The sequence below is a fragment of the Lissotriton vulgaris genome, unplaced genomic scaffold (genome assembly GCF_964263255.1).
Source record: "Lissotriton vulgaris unplaced genomic scaffold, aLisVul1.2 SCAFFOLD_2367, whole genome shotgun sequence".
NCBI lineage: Eukaryota > Metazoa > Chordata > Amphibia > Caudata > Salamandridae > Lissotriton > Lissotriton vulgaris.
The window spans coordinates 372,920-380,744 of NW_028245537.1; positions in this window are offsets into that span (position 1 = coordinate 372,920).

The following is a 7,825-nucleotide window of genomic DNA, read 5'->3' on the forward strand; positions in this document are numbered from 1 at the left end:
ATACAATGCGAGGGCCTGACTACAGATTCACATTTTAGTATTTGATTAGCTACAGGTAGAGATGTGCACATTTAGGACGGGCTGTGCAAAGGGACTCAAGGCCAGAATTTAAAAAGGTTGTGATATGCATTTTAGAGCCTGCAAAGCTGGAAATATTTTTGTACGTGTCTATCAACCAGATCCATTGTCATCTTTGCAATGTATTTATAATAGGTCGTTACATGGCGTAAGGATCATCTTGTGCCAGACACAATTTCCCATCAGTCTAGCGTGACAACGATACACATCTTGGAAGACAGTAGCGAAAATGATATGACGGCTGGACAGATAGTGGTCAACATAATTGATGATAGGACACCCTCCTTCACTTTGCAGCCTCTAAAAGCCACAAGTGCTTACAGGGACACCTCTGATGAGGTATTAAGAAATGTGCGCACCAGAATGTAAAAAAGGAGCAACCATGACCTAATTATGCCGAGGTCAGCGAGCCTCACAAAGCCACGTACAAACAAGTTGCAGATCCAGAGTCACAGGTGAACATGACATTGTTGGCTGGAAACAGCACTGCAGCACTTTACACTGCACACTCCTTGCAACAGCATGGCATCCAATGCCTGCAAGCGCAGACCGTCCCCATGGACTTGAGACCACATTGTGCTTTTGTATAAGACCCGGAGTGGTAGACCCTCTTCAACAAGGCCGACTCCATCATCGCACCCCAACTCCGGGACATCATCAACATCTCCTTCGCCGCCGCCACCTTCCCGGAGAGCTGGAAACATGCCAAGCTCAGCGCCCTCCTGAAGAAACCCACCGCGGACCCCATGGACCTCAAGAACTACCGCCCCATCTCGCTCCTCCCTTTCCCTGCCAAAGTCATCAAGAAGACCATCAACAAACACCTCGCCACCTTTCTCGATGCAAACGGATCCCTCGACCCCTCACAGTTCGGTTTCAGAGCTAACCACAGCACCGAGACCGCCCTCATCGCAGCTACCGACGACATCAGATCACTGCTTGACAACGGGGAAACAGCTGCCCTCATCCTCCTGGATCTCTCAGCAGCATTCGACACAGTATGCCACCGCACACTAATACAGTGCCTCAACAACACTGGAATCCAAGGGAAGGCACTGGAGTGGATCATCTTGTTCCTCGCCGGAAGAACCCAGAGAGTCCGCCTCCCCCCGTTCCGATCCACGGCCACCGAAGTCATCTACGGCGTACCTCAAGGATCCTCACTCAGCCCCACCCTCTTCAACGTCTACATGAGTCCCCTCGCAGCCATCGCACGCCAACACAACCTAAACATCATTTCCTACACTGACGACACCCAGCTGATCCTCTCCCTCACCAACGACCCCGCCACCACCAGAACCAGCCTCCAGGAGGGAATGAAAGACATTGCAGAGTGGATGAAGACCAGCCGCCTGAAGCTGAACTCAGACAAGACAGAAGTCCTCATCCTAGGATGATCCCCCTCCGCCTGGGACGACTCCTGGTGGCCCCCTGCCCTGGGCACCACCCCCAAGCCAACAGACCATGCACGCAACCTGGGTTTCATCCTGGACTCCTCCCTCACGATGACCAAACAAGTCAACGCCGTCTCGTCATCATGTTTCAACACCCTGCGCATGCTCCCAAAAATCTTCCCGTGAATCCCCACCGACACCAGGAAGACGGTCACCCAGGCCCTCGTCACCAGCCGACTAGACTACGGGAACACCCTCTACGCGGGAACCACAGCAAACTACAGAAAAGACTCCAGCGCATACAAAACGCCTCCGCACGACTCATCCTGGACATCCCCCGCCACAACCACATCACTGCCCACCTGAGAGACCTGCACTGGCTCCCCGTCAGCAGAAAGTTCAGACAGTCTATGACGACCTTTGCCTGCTACCCACCTGTGAGGAGCTCCCCCACGAAATAGATCAACAGGTGTCAGTTCTGGAACTCCCCAAATTCTCCCAGCTCAGCGACGCCCAGGTCGCCACCCTGCTCCTACAGACTAAATCTGGCCCCCCGGCTAGACCCATGCCCCCCTCACGTTTTACACCTGGTCCCTGAAACTATCAGTCAAGCTCTTACCCCGCTCCTCAATATTGCAATTAGCTCCGGGCAATTTCCCAGCAGCTGGAGGAAGGCCTGTATCAGGCCCATCCTTAAAAAGGAGACATTAGACCCTAAGGAAGTTAAACACTACCGCCCAATATCGTGTTTACCCCTCCCTGCCAAAATTTTGGAAAGTGCAATGAATCAGGAGCTGACTAAACACCTTGAGGATAGCCATCTACTAGACCCCACACAACATGGCTTTAGGGCCTGTCACTCAACTGCGACAGCTCTGATCATAGCATCGGAGGACATACGTCAGACCATGGACGAAGGAGGCAGAGCCGCTTTGATCCTATTGGATCTGACAGCGTCGTTTGACACCGTTAACCATGGCATCCTCATAAATAGACTAAGGATGCTGGGCATCACACACACCACCCTAAATTTGCTTGAGTCCTTTTTAGAGGCACGCATCCATCAAATTCACTGGGATGGTCTCCAATCTGAGGAGTTCCTTCTACCATGTGGAGTCCCTCAGGGATCGGCCCTATCACCTACCCTTTTTAATCTTTATGTCACTCCCCTAGCTGCACTGATAAAATCCCATGGCCTGCACTTAGTCTCCTACGATGACGACACCCAACTGGTAGTCTCACTGGCGCAGACGGTAGAAGCCACCGCTACCAGTTTTAGGAACTGTCTGTCAGACATTAAGAAATGGATGAACGCTCACTTCCTCAAACTAAATACTGAAAAGACGGAGGTGATCGAGTTTGGCCAAAAACCCTCCATTTGGAACGATCTTTGGTGGCCCCCAGAAGCTGGCATCTGCCCTGCTCCGGCCAACAAGGTCAGAAACCTAGGTTTCATAATGGACAAGGACCTCACATGTACAGCCCAAATCAACCAGGTCACTTCGGCCTGCTTCTTCACACTTAAGGTCCTCCGAAAAATCCTGCCCTGCATCCCTTTCTCCTTGAGGAAAACGGTAGTGGGAGCATTGATCATGTCCATGGGAGATTACTGTAATGCCCTGTATATAGGTGCCGGCGAAAAACAACTTGACTGACTCCAGTCAATCCAAAATGCAGCGGCCACAGTACTGCTTAACCTCCCCAAATGACATCCTACTTCCAAAGAAATTTGTGAACTCCATTGGCTTCCGGTCAGGCGCAGAATTCAATTCAAGGTCATGTGCCTGGCCCACAAATCCCTCTATGGGAAGACTTCCAAACAGCTCTCCAACCTTCTTCCCCCATATGCACCTGAGCGCTCACTCAGATCCAGTTCCCAAAATCTACTGTACATCCCCAGGACCAAGAGAGTCCGCTGGGGCTGCAGATCTTTATCTCATCATGCCCCCAAGCTCTGGAACAGTTTACCATCCTCACTTCATTCCGAAAAGAGCATAGCTAAATTCAGAAAGGCATTGAAGACCTGGCTTCTGGCTTTTCGCACTGCCCTAATCCAACTCCTCTCTTTCCGTCCTACAGCGCCAAGACTCCTCGGCATAAGAGCGCTCTAAAAATAATTCAGTCAGTCAGCAAGAGAATCATGTTCAGACTCCTCACCCACGCACACAAGGCTCTCCACGACTTGGGCCCCAAGTACCTCAACAACCGCCTCACATTCTACACACCCACCCGCCAGCTCCGCTCGACCAGCCTCGCCCTCGCCACCATCCCACGTACTCGCAGAGCCACCGCCGGAGGAAGATCCTTCTCCTACCTGGCAGCCAAGGCATGGAACTCCCTCCCCATCCACCTACGGCAGACCCAGGACCATCTCTCCTTCAGGAAACAACTCAAGACCTGGCTTTTCGAGCAGCAGCAGGGCCCCCCCCAGAGCCTTGAGACCCTAGCGGGTTAGTAGCGCGCTTTATAAATTTGATTGATTTATTGATTGATACGGCAGAGTTACTGCAGATGGACATTGAAGGTGGTGCATGCATCATGCATGAGCCTGTGGGCCCCGGCTGTCGACATTGATGTGTCAGCAATGACCATTACCTGGTGGCAAAGTCAGGCATGTCAGATGTTGACACATAGCTGACATGAGAAAACCACATGGTACACCTTGTATTGGCGATCATTCGAGGTGCTCCTGATCAGGAGTAAAGGGTAGTCTGCATTGCATAACACACACCAACAATATACTTTGGTGACAGGGGAGACATCCTATTTTGTGCTGTGCCTCCCAACATCATCCTGCCGGAGGAGGTTGTGCTGTTCGTTCGCTGTGGAGGGTGAGGCCCCTGACCTGGACCAATCTTGTGTGGCAGGGACCTGTGACTGGGGAACTTAGAGGGGCCATTTGCATCTCCTGCATCTGTAAGTTCCCCATCATACTCAGAGTACACTGCTGTACCCAGGCTTGTGTAATCTGGACTGACAGAGGATTAAGCAGGCTGAGTCACTGATTCAGAGAGGGTGGTGCGGTTGGAGGCCTGTTGTCGTTGTCCAGGTTTGGAGATGGTTGGGTGTGAAACGGACATGGCCCAGGGTGGTATCTGCCCAAAAGTCATTAGCACCTACTTATACAACCCAGATTTCCGGGGTGGAATGAAGAATATGTATTGTGCTTGCCAACGTTGGCATCCAGGAGGCAACCAGGTGGTGCTGCTTTTCCTCAGCACATGCTATTGAGCTATTGGGTGTACAGTGGATTTCTCTTGGTGCTATTTGGACAGAGACTTCTGTCCAGCATACATCTGACTGGAGTTGAGGGGCAGGTTGGCCACACTAGACTGCAAAACATGCCATACATGTTGCCTGGCCATGTAGTGCAGCAATGTGTTTTCAAGGGTATTTTGGACATTCTTTAAGAGATACAACCATATATGACATTGACATTTCATTTTAGATGCATGGTCATGTTTGTGTTCAACTGTGCCTGCAGATGTGTGGCTATTTTGCATGGTGTAGTTGTGATTAATCCCTAGATTACACACATTATGCAATTGGCATTTGTAAACTTGGAGTGGCCATCAATGGAGAGGCGATGTAACTTCATGGTGCTGCCATGTTTTTTTTGGTCTGTCTTACCAAATACAATGTCCATTCCTAATGTAATTGGTTGTATGTTACTTGCATGTTTTGGCGGTACTTATTGGTTTCCTTGTTGCACTTCACTCTTGTGTATGTCTGTTCTCTGAATTGGGCTGTCAACACAGATTAAGTGTTATTTGATGAGGGTATAGCCAGTACTCCACCTTCATTGCCATGCCATGTTGTTGTGCATGTTCAACACTTTCTAGCCATTGCATTGACATGTATATAGTCCTACATACACGTTGTTGATTGCCGATCCCTTGCCTGTTGTCCTATGGCTGACCTATGAGTCATTGTTTGTGTGTATGAAACTATAGCATCGTTAGATCAGTGCACTGTTGATGGATGAATCATGCACAGTGTTAGTGATGCAAGTTGTGCTTATCTGTCATTACAGTGACATATGTGTCAGCTAGGGAGGTAGTGTCACTTGCAAATGTTGAATGAATGGATATGCTTGGTGTTAGAAGCATTCTCTGCACTGTATTGATACATCCACTAGTCTGGCACCCTCCAAACATACACGCTGATCCAGTCCACAATTGTCATGTATCTTTGTGACTTTTGTCAGTTAACTTTTTTCCTGTGTCATAGAAAACACAGAGATGGTGTGTTTCAATTTTTATAATGGTTTAGAGCTTTGCGGCCCCAGCTATAATGATGCATTAGACACACGCTGTATGTTGTACTATGCTCTTGTGTGAAAACTGACCTGATTGTACTCCTGAGAACAAACAACTTACACTTTTTAATTCTCAACAAGAAACTATACACAGTCATGTGTTCATATGCCCATTGCATTGTCCCATTCCCAGTCTTTCTTTAGTTGATGTCATCCCCCGAAATGTTAAGGCACCGTAACCTGGATTTAAGGACTCCGAAGGTCTGTTCCACGATGGCCCTTGTGCATCCCAGTGCCACAATGTTGTCTCTGTGGACCTGTGTGTGGGTCACTTTGATCTGGGTCATCAGCCATGGTGACAGTGCATATCCTTGATCTCCTGGAACAGAAAATGGAGAAAAGTGTCCATTAGTATTTTGTCTGGATGTGTTTGCAGAGTGGGCTTTTTATTTTGGCTACATTTGTGTCTTTAGTATTAATTTTACACCTGGAAATACATGAGATTGATACACCTTTACCAGGGGAGGCGTAGGGATGTGCAACATGGAGTAAGATTTACATCTCTCTTATTTGTGTGCTCTTTCTGTGCATGCTACATTTTGACACAACCCAGATGAAGGGTAATTCCACTTTTGTGATTGTTTGTGTGCAATTAGATGTCCCTTCATGCAGAAATACTTTCCTCCCCATGGCGCAGGCAAGCTTGCACCATGGTGCATGGGGGCCTGTGTTAGTGCATGTCCGCTAATTGTGCACCAGCGCAGGGGATAGCACAAAGATCTGCCATCTTGTTGTCCATATGACATGTGGCTTTGTTTCAGAATTAATGCAGAACAGCACAAGCAAATGTCTTGTGGCACATGCTGCATTTATTCCTTGCAATTTTTGTCTGATGAGTTCTGCAAGATCTGTATTCCTCTAGTGACTTAGTGGTTTGTGAGAGTATTTCTAGCCTACTCCCTTTCAGGACTATTTACATATATGTTGTTCTTTGGCATTAGGTGTTTGTGTATAGTAGTTGATCCAGTTACAATGTATGCAGAATTCTATTTGCTACATGTGCAGTCTCACATAGTTGAGCTACATGATTGGTGACTTGAGGCGGGGCGTGGCTTGGGCGCCGATGGCGATGGTCGCCTGAGAGCTCGGCTCCGGGACTGAGCCCGGATTTATCCTGTAAATCGGAGGCTGCGGGGCACCCCAGACCCCGCATTCGATTGAGCGGACCGACGAAGACCTGCCGGGACCCTTGGTGGGGCTCGGACGGGGGTTGTTCCGGAGTGCAACCGAAGTTTGCGGAGTCGCGGAGTGCGACCCAACATGGCGCCCGGACTTCTTTGTCCCCCTGGTCGGACCCACTGACTTGGAAGAGCGTCGCAGGCAGCGACAGGCGCCCGACCTCGCCATTCCCGACTGCTCTCTGCACTGGCTGTCTATTGGATCGGATTTCTCACGACGAGTTTGCACTCGGTTGGATGGCCGGGCGGATGCCCACGTTGTAGGGGACCCCGGGAGCGGACGCCCTGCGATCCAGGCGGTGGCCCGTCTCGCGACTCCGCACCTAGCTGCGTCCTCCCGGCCAGCCCACTTCCATGGGAGGCGCGACACCTTGGCGCTACACATCGTCCGGTGGAGTTGGAAACCCTCGCCCTGGATCTCTAACGGGTGAGCGGGCCTGCCCGGCACGGCGACGGTTATTTCCGCCCCCTCATCGGTGCCCTCGGACGCCGTGGCAGTGGCGTGAGTCGAGGCGGAGAAGTCTCCACAGGCCTTGGAGACGGAGGTCTCCCATACGCGATCTGAGGACCAGTAGCCGGGAGAGTCTTGGTCGACGTCTACGCCCGGAGACACCTACTCCGGGACCTTCACGGAGTGCCCCCGGCGACATGGGGAAACCTAGAGGTGCCAAGGGGCCTACCCCGACCGCCTCGGACTCGGAAGCCCAGGACAAAGAAGAGCTTGGGGACCCACAGAGTTCTGGTGGCGCGTCGATGCAACGGCAGTTCGACCGCGTCCTGGAAGCGATAACGACCACGAGATCGGCCCTCCAGCAGGACATTGCCCAGGTGGCGACGAGCCTAGGTCTCCTCAGGGC